The sequence below is a fragment of the Dreissena polymorpha genome, chromosome 16 (assembly GCF_020536995.1).
Source record: "Dreissena polymorpha isolate Duluth1 chromosome 16, UMN_Dpol_1.0, whole genome shotgun sequence".
NCBI lineage: Eukaryota > Metazoa > Mollusca > Bivalvia > Myida > Dreissenidae > Dreissena > Dreissena polymorpha.
The window spans coordinates 49980927-49998725 of record NC_068370.1 but is presented as its reverse complement, the minus strand read 5'-3'; the positions used below and the strand labels follow the sequence as shown (position 1 = coordinate 49998725).

Below are 17799 nucleotides of genomic sequence, written 5' to 3'. Positions count from 1 at the left end.
CTTTTGCATTGACACGGTACCTGCTTACTGTATTTGACTGTGTGCAGCACTATGTGATGCGTGCTTGCAAAATCACAGAACCACCGGTTTAATTTATGATGTAGGTCCCTGTATATCCATGTGACAGTTTGACATATGATATATAGCCGCATACATTAAATGTAATTTATCGCCCACGGTTCGCCTCGCAGAATCCACACGTGCATTTATGTAGGTGTCAAGACTTATTTATTCTATGAAGCGTCAGTTGCAAATCTAGGTCTTTTTAAATGTCTCAATATTTGGCGTATGTCGTTTTCTGAAAGAGAACATTATGCAATGTTTCGTTATTTTCTACTTAAGACGTACGGAGAAATAAAAAAAATGTGGACAGTTTTCGTTGTTCACTTTTACCCGACGGGCCTACTTGATCATCATGATTCTACTCTAACATCCTATAAATATAAATACCGGTAAAGACGAATATAATAAGCAAGGTAAATGTTGACGACTGTTGACGACAGACGTCGCACGACGGACAAATGCGATCACAAAAGCTCACCATGAGGTAGGCTAAACAGATGGAAAAGGAAGAAACAAGAGTGTTAAGTTGTTAGCAATGTTTTACTATAAGGAACAATGCCCCGCACCTAGCGGCCATGTTTTTTTCCAACCAATCGGAACCATTTTCGAACTCGTCCAAAGTAACATTGGGTCAAATCTTCTGACCAAGATTCACGAAGATCGGAAAATAAATGTAAACGGACAGGTCCACCCTATAGATGCACTCTACGAAGAGGCTGTTTGACCCGAAAATTAACTTCAAAATACGCACACGGTAACAAGGCAAATGTTGACCACACATGACGGACGACGACGAACGACGGACAAAAAGCAATCGCAAAAGCTTACGATCAGGGTTGGCATATTGACCGGTCAATTGAGTATTGACCGGGCCGGCGGTCAATACCCGGTTAAAACCGGTCAATACTGGTCATTACTGGTCATTATTGGTCAATACTGGTTGATTGAAAATTGTAGCATTTAAACATGACAAAGGAAGAATTTAAGCTATTCTATATTAAATCAATCATTATTCTGTAATTGATAAACTTTTTTTGAGTTATCTATTGTAAACAAAAAGCTTTAAAGCTGTAAAAAATACTTCTTTATTATTTATGGAAACGGTCTCAAATACAAAAGAACTAAGGCAATATCTTTATCTCAGTGTATCACATCTGTTACTGAAGTATTATTACTATTGTAGTTACCATAGTATTTCACTGATCTATTGATATATCTATTTGATAAGCTGATGGACAAACAGAACTCTTGTGGTTTCTAGGGTCATAAATGATCTGGCCCCTAAGCCTTAATTGGTAATAAAATGCATGCACTTGTATGTCTCTGATAGTGACAATGAAGCAAATCTGCCCTTAGGCTATTTTATTTCACTCAAACAAAATGGGATAACTTGCTATTAATGTTATTAATTTAATAGTTACTTCTAACTTGTCTCCTTTCTATATTAAGAGGGTTTTCTTATTTTAAAGTTCAATTGGTCTTCAAATGAATAAGCAATCAAAGTTCTTGATTTTGGCAATAAATAATGTTTACCAATTGTGGGTCTACTCTAGACTCTTCTTTTCGATTATTTCTTTCTTTTAATAATTATTTCTTATTAAGTTTTTTTTTTATATCAATGGTAAAATAAAATATTTTTTAACCATTTTTTTTTAAAGAAATCCAGGCAAGAATACATTACAATTAAGGGTTGTGTCAAAGGTGCCATGTATACCCTATTATCAGTTTTGGGTGCCCTAACCTGTATAGGTTTTAAGACTTTGAAAGACTGTGGAGACAGTGGGGCATGATCATGAGGAACAATAATACAAAGTAATTGACAGGTTCTTATTGAATCAAGCACAGAATTTTCGGAGCATTCATAATTCATTAGAATGGGAAAAAAATCAATCGACCAGCAAAATCCAATTGACCAACTTGACTCATTTGCAAAATTTTGAGAGATTGGCCTTCAAATTGCATGAACAGGTATAAAATAGTGGGTTTTAATAGCTTAAGACATTATTGGCAACATGTCTGTTTAATTTATATTATCAATATTGTTTAATTAAGCATGGAATATGTATCAAAATTGGGGGTTAAGTTCAATCGACCAGTATTGACCAGTAATGACCACTTTGGGAGTATTGACCGGGGCGGTTTTAACCGGTAAAAACCGCCGGTTAAAACCGGGGGCGGTCGATTGGTGCCAACCCTGCTTACGATGAGCATGCTTAGGTGAGCTAAAGAGACAACATAAATGTCCCTCATTTTGATTTTTTTAGAAAATAGTTTTATTCTTTGGTAGGGTGAGTCATCTAAACTATGTTTCTATCATAGGACAGAAACAGTGCATTGGGCGCATAAATCATTCAAACATGGACAATAAACTTGAATAAAGTCGGTGACTTGTGTCTTATAATGCTATCATTTACAATCATATGTGACGTAAAACGGTTTGGTAACATAAATTTCGAGTAGAGCAGTGACAAATGTTTTTATTTTAAAATGAAATTGAGAGAAGATGTTTTCGGCCATTGACCTTCAAATAGGCTCTTAACAAACACTGGTTGGATCGCATTTTCCAACCTTTAAAAATTGAAATGATAATTCCAAATTTCATGCACTTAGCCCAATGTTTTCGCATTTCGCTTCAGTAGAAGTGATTATTAGAAATTTATTACAATAGTTCTAACAACCAAATTTTAAAAGGCCATTAACTACATTTCCCAAGGGTATTTACCATATTTCATAAAATGTTTCAATTATTTTTTTAGCCCTTATCAACAAGAAAAGAAATGGGAGGCGAAGACTTGCGGACAAAGCGGTGAATACAACTCGCTGACCGCTGCATTTGAAATTAGGTATCAAACTTACAAAATGGCGAATGCACACGGGAATCACGACCGCTGATGTCAATAAAAACACATTTATCCTAGAAGGGGGGAAACATTAAACTTGTACCAAAGAAAGTGACTCTCGCTTCAAAAACATGTTAATTCAGACAGTTAGAATAAAACTCGCATCTATCATATCGCTATCGTTCGATCGTCAGTATAACAGAACGTCACAGAAATTTCAATGTATTGCTCGCGGGTAAATGTCGTTAAATATACATTATCATGTTTTGTAACTAACGCGGTTTCATTTGCTTTCGCATCAGCCAAGCAATGCATCACCCAGTAGGTACAGATAATGGGTAACATGCTGTAGGTAAAAAAGTCTTAGGTGGTAGCGTTAAAAGATAGCTAGCTAACTGTATGCGAGTGTGGTGGTAGTGGTGGTAGTCACAATGATGGCGATGGAAATCATTATGTTGTTGTTGGTAATGATGATGATAATGACAACGACAGCGATAACAATTTCAACGCTGCTCACGACAATATGATCATATTATTAATGATGGAGTCGCAAACGATGAAAATACGATGAGAATGATAATGACTAAGGTAACAATAATGTTAAAGACAATGATAATAGCAATTACAATAATGCTGAAAGTGATGAAGAGATGATGATGATGATGATGATGATGATGATGATGATGATGACGACGATGATGATGGATGATGATGACGACGACGATGATAATGATAATATGACGATGAGAAAACTTCATAAGTCGCAGGGCGGCCCTGTATGGGCGTTCATACGCAAGCGCGGTGGGCAATCTGTACCGCCATTATAAACCCATCTGTCATACGGAGCCGAGCAACTCCGATGAGCCGATAGAGACCTCTTGCGGTCACACACCACTGATTTTCAGACGAGATAACACTAAGGTGGTCCGCTCGCGCAATATTGTGCAACGCCGCGTGAGCGCTGTTCTATGTGCTGTCTCCAGATCGCGTTTTGACTTCCATTCCACACTTGAGAACGATAACAGGCATAGATTTTATTTAAAAAAATGGCGATCCCAGATGTATTTTGTTGTGTATCGGTATGTATTGTCTAGCTGATTTGCATTTCATTGTATGGCAAAAAACAAGATCGAAACATACAAGTACAAGCTACTTAAAGGGGCCTTTTCACGTTTGGTAAATTAACAAAATTGACAAAATTGTTTCAGATTCGCAAATTTTCGTTTTAGTTATGATATTTGTGAGTAAACAGTAATACTGAACATTTACCATGCTCTAAAATTACCATTATATGCAACTTGTGACGATTTAAAAACCCGAAAATTATAAAGCGTTGCAACGCGAAACGAATTAATAATTTGGAGAGTTCTGTTGTCGTTACATTCTGTGAAACTACGAAGATTGCTTATATAAAGTATAAAATACATCAGGCATTGTAGCCGGAAGAATGGCCGAGTGGTCTAAGTGGGTACTACTTTTACTCCAGGACTCCAGGGGTCAGTGGTTCGAGCCCTGCTGAGGGTTACCTTTTTTCTTTTTTTCTCTTTTATTCTTGAATTTTTACTGGAGTTTTTTTTATATCTAATGCTTACATTTATCAATATAAAGCATTTTATGACAAACTTCAAAACATGTCAAAATCTGTGAAAAGGCCACTTTAATCAGCGTTTTATATGATTGAGTTTCGTAAAATTATGTTCATTTTTTATTTAATAGTTTTTTTTCTCAGGCGCTTTAATGTAATATAATAAAAATTGTGTTGATTATTTAGCTGAAAAGCGATAACATGTCATTCCTTTGCAGTTATTTCGTATAAAAATGTATATTAGGCATAAATATAACGTTCGGCATAATTACAATTAAGCGATAACATGTCATTCCTTTGCAGTTATTTCGTATAAAAATGTATTTTAGGCATAAATATAACGTTCGGCATAATTACAATTAAGTAAACCACATCCTTTAAACAGGTTAGACAATCTAATAAATCGAAACTGCGTTCCGTACTGTTATCGTTATTGTAAATAGTTATTGATTAATTTATGTAAATAGTTCTCATATTTAGCGTTTTTATGTTACATTCAAAAATGTGTTTATTGTTTAACTGAATGTTAATATATTCATACCGAAATGTCGTCCTTCTTTGGCAGATATTCCGCAGAGGCACGTGTATTTTCGGCATAATTATAATTTAGTAATCCACATAATTTCAACAGACGAGAACTTGAACCATCAACACTAAATTTTTATCGGACACCAGTCAGATGCAGGAATAACGCTCAATTCAACAAACTTGTATTCTTAAAAAGAAAACCTAAATTGAGTTCACGAATAATATAAGCGATTGATTACGTCACAAGACGAACGAATAGAAAGCTCGGCAAACCGTTGCGCGTTGTGTCGCGGGCGAACGCACATACATTCAAATGCGATGCAAGAAAACGATAGAGCATAAGACAAATGACACATTTTATCTACGTAGAAGTATCTACCGGGCGCTATTAACATTTCAAGACTGGCGACTTACATACGAGAGCGAATGAAAAATGTAAAATTAATGCAACGCAGTTAATCGGTTTGCGATGTGAAATGAAATTTCCGTCTTTGGTGTAGGGGCGCAATGGGAGGTGTACGATGAAACTTTAAAGAGGCTCATGCACGGTATCATATAACGGTACTTGCAAATTAGTTTTAACCTAATTACTTGAGCTCGGTTGCATCGAAATCATTGGACTTATAGAGCAGATCGCGAGTCCGTTTCTTTGGAAGAAATAGTATATTAGTGGAAAGATCTTAAGAACGACCCTGTAGGGGAATCAAAGTTGGGATCCGGCGATCGCAAGGCGAACACCATATTCACGCGGCCTAATGACGCCTTGTAGCAAATTGACGACCCTCAATGTGACGTAATATAAGTAACATTAAATATGATCTATTTAGGAAGACGAGTTTGGAGAGAACACTTCTAAGTTCTAACCCAAAAAATATATTGGAGTCAATTGGTCCTTTATTATTATCATATGTCCCCCACCACTATAGTGGGGGACATATTGTTTTTGCCCTGTCTGTTGGTCTGTTGGTTGGTTTGCGCCAACTTTAACATTTGCAATAACTTTTGCAATATTGAAGATAGCAACTTGATATTTGGCATGCATATGTATCTCATGGAGCTGCACATTTTGAGTGGTGAAAGGTCAAGGTCATCCTTCAAGGTCAAAAAAACTAAATCAGAGCGGCGCACAAGGGGACATAGTGTTTCTGACAAACACATTTCTTGTTCAACATGATATTAGATTTTTTTGACACAAACCAACAATCAAAGGTGTTTATCACTCCATTCGCAAACTATTGTCTCGCATCTGAGAGGGGCATTGTCAAATATAATTCGTCCAAAAATTATAAAAATATTTATCACGCAAGAATCTCAATAATGTTTGCATTATCAATGTACATCCGCCCATACACTACTCCTTTTCATTCCAATTGAGGTCTATTAGATGGCTTATTTTTTTTAATGTATACGTCAGAACTCAGTAGATACCGTTGTTCATTGCAAGTCGGTATTCATATACATTTTCTTCATTGAAATACATTTCATTCCGTGAAATTAAAACACCTGTCTCATGGTTATAATGTCCCATTGGTTGTTATACCCGTTAATTGGCATGTACTACATCTGGCAAATATCTTCAGAATTCCGTATTGCTATTGACGAAAGATCATTTTATCAGGATTCATCACAAACTTGTATATTTTATTCATCTTGATATACGCAAATAGTAGCATAACTTTTCTCTTTAATTATTTTCCACTCAATAAGCGAAGTATATCCTAATGTACCGACGTTTTCCTACCGCGGCATACGCATCAGAAGAAAGTTATTATTCAGTAAAAAAAATCATCAAAACTCCAAAAGCCATCAATTTTTAAATAATGTGAAAATTATGATAATGATAATCGACGATGGCAAGATTCGCGCAGGAAAAATGAATCGCCCCGCGTGCACATTAGCCCACCAAGTTGGTTACAAACTTTAAATTAAACCTCACCTTACTGTGAACATTTAAATAGGCATAACACTTCAAACTCAAAGAATAAACGTCTGCCTTACGTATTATGATTAAGGTTTATTGCATATAACATGAATACGTACAAGACGATTTTAATTTCCACAGACACATTCGATACAGATACATTAACAAAACCTCAATAAAACACTTTACTTCAAACATTACAGGGGACATTACACTTCAAAATCAGTAAAGAAACTATTTTGTTAAGTATAATACATGGTCTTAAAGTGTATTGTAGGTTACATGGACATGTACATGGCGATTTGAATTTCCACAGGAGCTGCATTCGATAACCACTTATTTCTAAAACAAAACGTACCGGTATCATCGATTGAGGAAACCTCTTAACCACAACAAAACATTATCAAAGATGAATTATACTACAGCGAGATACATATGCCCACTATTCTGATATGTGCCGATTTCAATATACGAGTCGTGTTCTGAGAAAACTGGGCATAATGCACGTGCGTAAATTGCCGTCCCAGATTAGCCTGTGCAATCCGCACAAATGAATTAGGGACGACACTTTCCGCTGTTATGACATTTTTCGTTTAAATGAAGTCTCTTCTTAGCAAAAATCCAATTTAGGCGTAAATTGTCGTCTGCGGACTGCACATGCTAATCTGGGACGACACTTTACGCACATGCATTATGACCAGTTGTCTCAGAACGCAACTCATATTAAACAATGGTCCGCCCCAGTGTCGCAATAGGTTAGCGCGCCGTACTTATAGACAGTATCGGCTATGATATGCGGAGGCTGTGTGTTCAAGCCTCACCCGGGGCACCTTTTAGCGTCAAGTTAATGATACAGTGATCGGATTCACATGCACGGACGAGACAATCGCTGAGCTAGTAAACCCGATGTACGATTGTTCAATAAGCGGTTATGTATGCAGCAATAATAAGTTCATGCATACATAATAAGTGCATGCAGAAATAATAAGTACAATGCATATAATTCTTCCAACCAGGTCTGTTTAAGGGGAATCTGTTTGGATTTTATTATTTTCCTTTATCTGTGAATAGGCGCATCCTTAGTTTATTGTCACTTTATAAAACAAACACGAAAGAACAATAGAATCTAATATTAAATTTTATTAACAAACAATGTGAACAAGGCAGTCCAACAGAAAGCTATTTCTCCCGCCGTTCTCTTTTTAGTTTGAAGTGTTGTTCTTCAGTTAAAGCCAGCGTGACTGACTCATGTCTTGTGCACATCGGCTTGATGGCATTCACACTGTGGCATAGTTTGGTGCAAATCTTTCAATCAGTGAAGAAATTATGGACCGGACACGAACAAAGGCTCAATATTTTGACCTTGAAGAATAACCTTGACTTTCAGCCAGAGTCACTGACTCATGCCTTATACACATCTTCCCAAAGACCTATAAACATAATAGCTAAGTGTCATAAATTCGTTCAATGGTTATAGAGCGGGCACGATAAAAGCGTTTAAAACTTTTGACCTTGAAGTATGGCCTTGACCTTTAGCCGCCGTGACTGACTCGTGCCCTATACACATCGTCCCAAAGACCTATAAAAATTGTAGCCAAGTGTCATAAAAATCCTTCAGTGGTTCAAGAAGATGTGGACGCTGCTGCCAGACATTATCGCCAATGGCGATTATTTAATCCAACTGGCTATTATTTCTTAAAATTGTCTAGAAAAAATGGCGATTATTCTATCCGCCTACATCAAAAATAAATTTGCCTCTATAAGTTTTCTGGCGAATGCGAAACGCCTGTAAATCTGGGTCATCAAGCAGGAAAAATCAATAACGAGATTACCTGTGTACACACTCAACCCAGTGTATTGTCATGCAAGTGTCAATAACTTAGAACTGCGACATCATTGTCCGACAGAAGTGATATATTTCGAAAAATACGTCTTTAATCTCCCAGTGCTTTACCAAGTATCGGTAACTGTTAGATTTTCGTTCTATTTTCGCCAATTATTATTTTTCAAAGCGTCATTATTGAAAATCGCCGCGAATATTGTCGGCTGGTTTAGTTTTTCACGCCGTTTTTTCTGCAATTAGATTACGTTGAACATTAATTCTCGATTAAATAATTATTAAATCGCCATCAACTAATTATCCCCGTCATTACCGCTATCTGTCGTCTGCTTCAACATTTCTTGATGTGTGATAATGATTTCAATTTTGTTTGTAATTATTTTGTTTACGAACGTTGCTCAAATGATACTCAGACAGACAGACAGACAGACAGACAGACAGACAGACAGACAGACAGACAGACAGACAGACAGACAGACAGACAGACAGACAGACAGACAGACAGACAGACACAGACAGACAGACAGACAGACAGACATTTTATTTGACTTGCACAATGTACATTGTCAACATCACATGGTTAGAATTGATATATGTCAACATGTATATGCGCAGAAAACAAGTGTCAACAAAAATGAATATTTACAAAACAAATATATACAGAAGTACCCAAAGATATATTAATAGATCTTTGTTTATAATAAAGAAGCCTATTTTTCTATAATTAATGTGTTTTTGTTGCTCAAAATACTAATTAACGTTAAAAACATTTGACACTTCTCAAAAGCTAAGTAGTATAAAAACTTGAGTTTTGCAATGTTGCAATTATTCACGCTTTCGCTACTTTCTGAAAACAGTACCATTTAACGCATGTTGCAAATGTCCGCCATCTCGCAATTTTATGAGTAAAGTAAAGCACTGCAATATCTAATTTTAAAACAATATTTCAACCTATATTGATTGCGTATTCGCAAGGTTACGGGGTTTTATTTTCTGCAGTCAACCGATATGCATATTTTATTTCATGTTCAAAATAGGTATCTCGACATATTTTCGGACAGCCGTTTTCGGATACGGTACGGTTTGTCGATTTTAATTTTCTTTCAGCATTCTTTATAAAAAATTTATAGAATGACGAATACATATGCGGTGTTACGGATGGTCTGGTTGACAATATTTCGTTGTGTACTAACAAGAACTTGCACCTTAGATAGACTTTAAAAATTGAACAATTTGAAAGGGCAGTTTTCTTATTTTATTAATAGTACTTTAATATAAGTATTTATATTTTTGTTTTAAAGTATACATGTATGTAAATGTAGCTGATGTCTGGTTTGTTATGTCACACCCACAACCTTGGTTGTATTCTTTATTGTAAAGACATGATAATATTTTATAAGAAAATGACACTGATATTATGCTTGTTTTTAAATTATAATTATAACTTAAATCCAATAGATATACATTTGATTAAACATTGATAACATGAGATTCATTTTTTTTTCTTTTTACCTTCAGTACCATTTTGCGGAAAAGTCCGCGTCTGTTTTGGCTATTATTTTTTTTAATGAAAAAATTATGGCTTTTATTTTCTGAAGGCCAGAGTGAGCACTGGGGCACAAATGAAGAGGCTCATACTTTTGGCCTTTACGTATAACCTTGAGCACACGTGGCTGACTCGTTCATTCTGCACATCGTCTTATTGATAAATATTGAAGCCACGTTTCATGAAAATCATTTAATAAGTACATGGGTGTAATGAAAGATCACTGACAGATTTTACATATAGTTAACAATTGGAATTTTGCATTTTAATTACGAAAATGCAGTTTTTGTTACTTTACGGTAAGAATGGTGTTAACTTAGACCCAGTTATCATGTCAATATAATTTATAATACGACAAATATATACGACTATTATTATCGCTATTATTATCATGATTATTATAATAATTATTATTAACATACATTATTATTATTATTATTATTATTATTATTATCATAATAATAATTATTATTATTTACATAAATTTGCCCCAACTTATTTAAAGTGGCAAAATTTAGAGGCGACAACTTTTATGAGCAAGTGAACTCCCATGACACGAAAATTGAGGTTCGAACGGTTGACCTTGAAGCACATTCTTCTGTGAATCGTCTCAAAGCCTTCATCTGTTGAGATAAGTTTAATGAAAATCCGTAAAATGTATATGGGATATGGAGCGTACACGAAAGTAATACAGACAGATTAACAGACTAGTTTGCGGACGAGGCGTATTCCTATGACTCCCTACCGCTTTTCGGCGATGAATAATAAAAACTAACTTCGAAGCATAAACCGTAAAAATTCATGAAATCACACGAATAAAACAATTTAAATGATTTTTGTGAAGCAGGCATTACCATTGTTTCTTGTACCAGCACTAGAAACCTTAATGCAAAGCAGAACCTCTATAATTATTCCGCTATTGTTTAATTATTTGAAAAACATCATCAACGTTGCCAGCTACTTAACATTTGGATAGACTTTTAAAGTCCAAAACAATAGCAAAACAATATCTGCTGATTTCCTTGTTTTGTCCAAAAAATGTTTTCTTGGTCGCGCATATGAATCACGCATTTCGAATGTATTTATTTATGGGATCGAGTGTATATAAAATGTTTAAACCTTTCCGTCGAATCAGGGTGGTTACTAAAATTCAACAACTTAAGTTTCCCCCCTCTCTCTCTCTTGTTTTTCCAGGACATGATTGTTAAACGATTTCTAAGTGGTAAAACTTCACACAAAGCGGATTTGAGAAGAGCATGACATACTTACGTCAAAAGGTCACTTACGCGCGCGTGGTCATATTAACAATGTGGCATACTTTCAATATAGCAGGTCATGGATAAATTACAAATTGTCATAATACATTTATTTTCATTACTAACATTGTTCATAAAATTCATCAAATTAGTTTCAATGAGAAACTGAGATAATTTATTGAACTTAAAATTAAAAGACTTTTACCAATCAATGTCCCCTACCGGCTCCACCATTGTCAGAATTATTATTTTTTATTTGTTGCCATAGCAACCAGAATTTTTGACGTAGGAACAAAATAAAATGACGTGCATAATGTCCTTATTGCCATCTATCCATGTTTCAAGTTTCATTAAAACATATTAAGAACTTTTAAAGTTGTCGCAGGATCCAGAAAAGTGTGACAGACAGACTGACACACTGACGGACAGTCGCACAGAGCGCAAACCATAAAGCCCCTCCGTTGAAACCGGTACGGGACAAAAAGTGTAGAATGATAATGTTATCAATTAAAAACAGCGCCTGGCGGGTCCGACGGGACAGGGTGGGACGTTGGGTCTGCTAAGTGCTACGCCGTTCCGTTAAGACGTAGTTTTCATTATTTTCATCGATTTTTGTTTTAAAAATGTTTCACTGACTTTTATCCCTCTCGTCTATCAGTGTGATTATTACCTGAAAATCCCACAATGAAAATGAATAACGATTGATGCGTTTTCCAAAGACATGGTTCGAGGTTGATGTCAACGGGGCTATCATTAAATTAATAAACTATCGATCTGAATGCGAGGAGTTAAGGCTGTGATGAGAGTTAATCGTTCTGTTAAGGGCTTCTAATGGTAAAAATAGTGTTGAAGGTACCGAACAAACAAAACAGGTTTATAATTGAAGTTATCACTCGCAAGTACGTTTATTCTAATTTATTCATGTAAATTGTTACCTTTTTGTCGAAACATGATGGACATTTCTGTAAATTTTAATATAAGCCTCTATCCTTTATGTTCAAGTCAAATTAAATAGGAAAAAAGTTTTTAAATTCCATATTAAGGAATATACATCATATTTGTATGTAGATTGCAGATAGATAGTTATTTATTTACTGCTGCAATTTTGCCTGACTCTGTTGGTATAGACCAGTTGACGAGTGACGTCACGCGCACCTGCAAAGTTTAGACTCCGCCCACTGGTTGGCAAAAAGAGGTGGAATTCATATAAGCGCATATAGAGAAGGTTGACAAAATCATCGTTTTTAATGATAATCATACAATATCAAATATAATTTTACTAATTATGTCTATATAAAACATTAGCATGCAAGGAAATGCATCTTTGGAACGGTTATATTGTTGTTACTATTCGTTTTTACTCACAACGAAATCGGGAGTGGAACACAATCTAAAGAGCTCGATATGTGGTTACCACAAAAATCTCTCTACTTGGCACTTCTTCGCGACCATTTCTTGTTTTAAAAAAAATCTCAGAAATTGAAATTCTTTCATAATAAATTAAATTTAATGAACGAAAACAAATAAGAATGAAAACAAATAAGGATGAAAACAAACAACCAAAAGGTCTTTTTTCTGTACGCAACATAGGGTAACTGATTTGAACCTTTAAAAAAGACTTTCCTTGTTACACATTAAATAAATTCCCTTGACTAATGTAATTGTTTTATTTGATTGTTCACACTAATTTTGACACTCTAAGTTGCAAGTTTCAAGTTTATTTATTTCAGGTTTTATTTCCCGGTGAATAATTGCACCTCTGTTTATCACAAACCGATTATTTCGTTATGATCGGATACTGTCCAGACAATTACAAAGAAAACATGGTGTCATAAAGTAAAACCCAGGGACCGAAACTTGGGTCCCCGAATAAACCACATGTGGCAGACGAGAGTCTGGTCATTAAACACAAGTTAGATTTCCCATGTCATCTCTTAAAGTACTGAACAGTTGCTTCAATAAAAAAATAACATTTAAAAAATGAAGATATTTGTCGGAAATGGATTAACAGGAACTATATATATAAATATAATATATATATATATATATATATATATATATATATATATATATATATATATATATATATATATATATATATATAATATATATATATATATATATATATATATTATATATATTATATATATATTATGCATTTTAATCATAATAATACTTTGATTAACAACTAATGAACTATACATTTAAATATTGTGCAATTTTACTGCTACGCAAGTAAGGGTACCGGCAAAAGTAAACTCAACTATTACGTGTAAAGCTTGTACATTACTGCAGTTACTTCAATTTGCATATTATGCTGGTTTTTTCCGTGTGCATGCTATATTTCATTTTATTTAATGTAAAAGGAAATTACCACAATAGTTAGAAATTGTAATGTATTACGCTTTTTAGGGCTTTGTTTCATATTAAATGCACCTCTGAGCTCTGACACTATCGATCGCTGATGAAAAATAACACTATCCACACACTTACAATTATAATGAAATTAATACATTTTTATTATTGTTGAAATATAATTTATTTGATTCTTACTATCAGAAAGAATACGGCCAATTTATTGTTTTGTTTTGTGGAAATGTCAGTATGTAGTCTTCCGATCACGTTTACTCAAAGACCTATAGATAAGATTATAGGTCTTTGGTTTACTCTATGCATTTAACTACTTCGTATTTTTATGACGAAGAAATTTGATTTGTGTATATACATCTATTTGGTACTATATATGATATATTTGCACTATATTTTAAGTGTTTTAATGGTTATTTCGGTCTTATTACCAATTTATTGACTAAACAAGAGTCCTTTATACATGTTTTACGTTACTGTAACCAGTGTTTTTGCCAACCAGTGAGAGCGCATGCGCAGAAAATCCCGAATGTAAACAATAACATTCAACTGGTCTAGAGTAAACTAAATGCATAAGATTAAAATCCAGAACGCATGAAAAGGATGCCGTGTCTTGTTCCTTTAACTTAAGGTACCCCGGTTGCCCCTTTTGGTCATCTTAAAAATTTTGGACATCCAGTTTATGTCCTATGATTTCAGCGCATGTTTTCGCATATTGACAGGAAAGTACTATGATATTTATAAACAGATAATAGAAGATAACGGTTTTCTTATGTATTACGCAAGACAATGCCACCCACACCCCGACTGAGTCTAATTTTTGGCGCTGACCGTTATCAGTGTTTGGTATCCGAGGTTGTGAAAAACGATCCTTTTTGCTACATTAAATTATCTTCGCAATGTTGAATTTTACATGTATAGACAGATAAGGTATTTTTCTAAGAGAGTTTGAAGATTTCTGTAATTGTACATTCTTAAGTGGGTGATAACTTGAGTAAAGATCTATTTAAATAAAAAAATGTTAACGAAAAAATGCAGACCTTTATCTACCTGTTATGAGAGGTCAGTGGAAACGAACATCTTATTTTTGTTCCATAATGGTAAACACTAAACAATCATTAACAAAATGCTGAATTGTATTCTAACTTCGTATTATCGTTTATATTGTTATTAAATAAAATCTGTAATTGTTAATAGTTCCCGTCCAAATCGGTTTACTCTTTCGAACATAAAGAAATTATTATTTTGGGAAAATGTTCCGCTCTAGCTCTCGCCTTTTGAAACTTCTAAGGGCTACGGCTACTTGCAAGGTCAAGTGCGAATAAAGCAAATATCCCTCTTGCTTCTGATTGGTCAATTTTTCAATTAGCCCTAGGATTTATTTCCTGTCAGTCATGTAGCGTTATCTGTCCGTTGTAAAACTACCATGAATAAAGCTGGTAAACATCAAAGTTTCGCACCAATCCACTGGTTAGAATACAAAACCAGAGCACACTAAGCAGTAAAAAGGCTGTTTAATAGCCTATATATCAGGTCAGACGTAGACAATCATCTAATGTTCTAATGCTGTTCTTTATAGTCAACAATGCGATTTATTATAACGGACAACTTCATCCAAATGTACAAGAGCTAGCTCCAAATTCACGCGAAAAACATTTAGCTTTAATTAAAAGATCGTTAAATGTCGGCCTATTCACCATTACTGGCATTTTGGTTCCATCTCATACAAAAAGTAACTTTTATATAAGTAAGTCATGAAATTTAAACAAAAAAAAACATAATATACAATAATATATTTAAATCTTCACGTGATTAACACACATTTTTTACATAAATATGTGTATTGATAGATCCTTGTCATCTTTACCACAGCGAAATAAGCTTCAGGCTATTGGCCTACTATATTGAAACTATGATCAACAAATTAAATCAAATTAATCAATAAAGCGGCTAGAATATATATTATTTTAACAGTTTTTCTACTAAGTATTAACAATTTATGTGGAAAAGTTACGCATTTAATGGAAATTAGAAAGTATGCAGTTAAATCATTAATAACATGTGTTCAATATTATTAATTGTTCAGGTGCGAGCAAATATGAATAAACCTGTTTAGTTTTACCTGAACCATTCAACTATTAATTAAATTAACCAATAAGGTAACGTCGCAATATACTGATGGTACTATAATGGTGCACAGTTACCAAGTATAAATACTCGTCACGCCGGTATAATTTTTTTAACAATAAATAACCTTATAAATACGTTTCAAAATGCCTAAATATTGACAACAAAGAGTTGTAGATATCTACAATATCAGTAAAGCAAGTTTTACATAACTCGAAAATGAATCAATAATAATTCAAGTAACTGATCACAATGTGATAAAGTAAAGTTCTTCAGTCTTTAGTGACCTAGATCTAATAACAGAAAATCTAATCGCTTTTTCTGCTATTTCGCTTGCGTGTGGTCGGTCGACAAACTGGTTAATAAATCTTGACATGTAGAGGCTACAAAAATACTAACGATCTGCTGAAATATTAGCCTTTCATATTTTTACAACCATCATAATCAAATAAACGCCACTTACCACATTTCAATAATTGTGGACATTTTCTGCAACGTAAAATAATCGACACAAAGAAATTCCAATCGCGGCGAACGATATTCAAATTTCGGCTGCGGACGCCATTTTGACTAATTTTGAAATGCGCGATATTTTCCGTCGTTTAATCCTACTTTTCGAAATAATATGGTTTCCTACGACCACCTTGCGAACATGCTTGCATTCGAAAATATACAGACACGTAAATCACTAACCTTTATCGGGTAAATCTCCAAGTAAAAACAAAAGAATTTAACAAAGAAACTTCTATCTCGACAAACTCGGCGAATCTGGATAAATTTAGCCCATGAGCACGTGACCAAAGCCAGTTTATTTACACGACGTTATTTTTAGCAAAAATAATCGACAACCAATCGCTGTAAACTAATGGGCGGAGTTAATAGAGTTTGCATATTTATATTTTGTTTTGTTCGGAGGAGTTAGGGTCTGTTTTCATTTATATTACATAGATCTTTTAAAAGCAATAAAATGTAGAGATGTCTTGTTAACATTAACGATACTTTTTGTTAACTATAATAATAATAATAATAATAATAATAATAATAATAATAATAATAATAATAATAATATAAAAAAAAAAAATAATAATAATAATAATAATAGATCTACAAATAATAATAATAATAATAATAATAATAATAATAATAATAATAATAATAATAATAGATTATTATTAAAATAATAGATAATAATAATAATAATAATAATAATAATAATTATTATTATTATTATTATTATTATTTTATTTTTATTTTTTCTATCTATTATTATTAATTAAATAGCATAAATACATAAGAAAAATATTAATACTGTACTCCCATTTTGTTCACCTATTGGCAACGTGACTGTACATGTATATTGTATAGAGAGCTCAGCTTCAGATGGAACAAATAAGTAAAATTAACATAGAAAGGGAGATGGGATTTCGACTTAAAACTTTGTCATTTATTTTATGTACATTTTTTTCAGGGGATTTTGCGAAATATTGAAATTAAAACGTTTATCTATCGATTGTCTTAATACATGTATACATGTACACGTGTATACGCCAAAATACGTGTACATTAAATACTTATTTAAAATAAAACCAATCTGCAAGTCAATTGACTCCACTCAAAAGCCATCATGAATCTAGATGTTTCAATAAACGATAATTTCTTTTCAATCATCCGAAATTATGTATCTCTATATTATAGTAAATTAAATATCACTTTTGTACACACATTT

At 33.7% G+C, this 17799-nt stretch overlaps 1 protein-coding gene across 2 annotated transcripts in view; it reads right to left on the bottom strand.

Annotated features, from left to right (window-relative positions):
- LOC127862447 (uncharacterized) overlaps nt 1-16870 on the bottom strand; it is a 34947-nt gene extending 18077 nt beyond the window's left edge. The window contains exon 1 of one of the 2 annotated variants that reach the window (XM_052401567.1): nt 16767-16870. The gene's annotated coding sequence lies outside the window, so the exon portion shown is untranslated. Of the gene's footprint in view, nt 1-5029; nt 5204-16766 lie in introns of those variants that run through there. The other variant, XM_052401568.1, reaches the window with a different exon arrangement.
- Nucleotides 16871-17799: the final 929 nt, after the last annotated feature.